Raw genomic sequence first — 1,863 nt, forward strand, 5'->3', positions numbered from 1 at the left:
TCCAAAAATAATAAATGCAATCAGTACAACCAGTGTTCATGTATACTAATCATCAGGAATCCATAGAACTGATTTGCACAAAGAACAGATCAAAAATGTTTTTCATTTTTGACTGAACTGTCCCTTTAAGAGCATGTGATTGAATGAGATGTTTAATATTCATTAATTCTTTTATTCAGTCTCTGAAGTGTCACAATGAACTTTCTTTTATCTGTCAAGTGTTTAAATGTTTAAATAAATCTAAAATGAGTGTAGAAAGTGTCAAATTATCTTGCTTGTTTATCTCCTGGCGTCTACTAAACAACAAAAAAAATAATATATATATTATATATTATATATAATATATAATATTATATATAATATAATATTATATATTATATATATAATATTATTTTTTCAGTGTTTGGATAGTTTTTGTGTTACCCAGCCCCTGGGTCAAATGTAACAACCCAGTGGTTGGGTTGTTTTGCAGCTGCTGGGTCAAATGTGACAACCCAATGTTTGGGTAGTTTTTGTATTACTCAGATCTTGGGCCAGACGTAACCCAGCGGTTGAGTTACTTATCGCTGGGATTTTGCTTCTCTTCTGGAGATAGCAGTTCTAAGCGCCATCGAATTGATACATTCGTCGGTAAAATACAGGTTTGTATTCATTTTATTTTATCTATAAAACTGTTAATGTGCTGTATATCATTCAATTTTATGCAGAGCAACGTGGCGCATGGTATGAATCACCTTTAACGAGTGTCGTGGTCTTTTCGCGTGATGGAAAAGCCTGATGCTTTGCATAAAATAAACGATTTTATTCATAAATATACAGAATACAAATACTTTGGATGTTAAACTATTTCCTCATAGCTGTTTACTGTTTGTTTTTGGGCAGGTTATAAAGGCAGTCGCAATATATTTCTACTATGAGTGAAACGCAGGGAGGCGGTTTCAGCCTTGAGCAGTACCCCACCGAACACGACTCTAGCCCCGGCACGAGAACCAGCGCGGCGCAGTGCAGTTATGGTGGAAACAGAATAACAGAGACTGGTTAATAACACATAAATTACTTCTGTTTAACGTTTAATTTTTAATTTTAATGTTTGTTAAACAAGGTTGAATATGGACAATATGTATAGCCTATTAAAAACGATATAAACAATGCTGTAAATGATAAATATAGGAGAATAAAGGAAGTTATCATGCAATGTGTGGAGTATTTTTGAAAAGTTTAGAGGATTTAAGTAAATCTGTAAACATTATTTAATGTATAAGGTAAAAAAAATGAATAAGATAATAATACAGTAAAAATGAAAAAAAGAAGAAAAAAAAACATAGCTGGGTTAAATCAACCCATTATGCCGGGTTAAATTAACCCAAGATGGGTTCTGTCCTATATTTACCCAGCCCTTGGGTTAATAACAACCCAAATTGGGTTGTTTTTAACCCAGTGTTTTTTAGAGTATATATATATATATATATACAGGAGATTCAACACATATATAGATTCATATATCACATATACATATATATATATATATATATATATATATATATATATATATATATATATATATACAGTATATGAACATGTAAATGAGCCTATGATAACATTCAAAAATGAAATAATCAACCCTCGAGGCATCTCTATTTTTACTTCTTTTTTCTTCTTTTGCTGTAAGGTGTGAGTGTGTAGAGCTCACATTTATTTGCCTTTAATATGATTAACAGTGCTGGATTGTCACTCAGCCACAAACACTCTGCTTATCTTGCCTTGCAGAGAGGGTTCTCCGAGTCTTCTTATAACCGCAATCAGGGCTCGACTCTTTTGACTGAGCGACATTCAAAGACTGCTGGCTCTCACTAAAAGACTTCC

At 32.5% G+C, this 1,863-nt stretch overlaps 1 long non-coding RNA gene across 1 annotated transcript; it reads left to right on the top strand.

The window, feature by feature from the left end:
* Window positions 1-510: 510 nt before the first annotated feature.
* On the top strand, window positions 511-1,195 carry LOC122137268. Its single transcript, XR_006154725.1, has 2 exons — window positions 511-641; window positions 883-1,195. It is a non-coding gene; the product is annotated as an uncharacterized LOC122137268 (long non-coding RNA).
* The last annotated feature ends 668 nt before the right edge of the window (window positions 1,196-1,863 follow it).

Source organism: Cyprinus carpio, chromosome B4 (assembly GCF_018340385.1).
Source record: "Cyprinus carpio isolate SPL01 chromosome B4, ASM1834038v1, whole genome shotgun sequence".
In the NCBI taxonomy this organism is placed as follows: domain Eukaryota; kingdom Metazoa; phylum Chordata; class Actinopteri; order Cypriniformes; family Cyprinidae; genus Cyprinus; species Cyprinus carpio.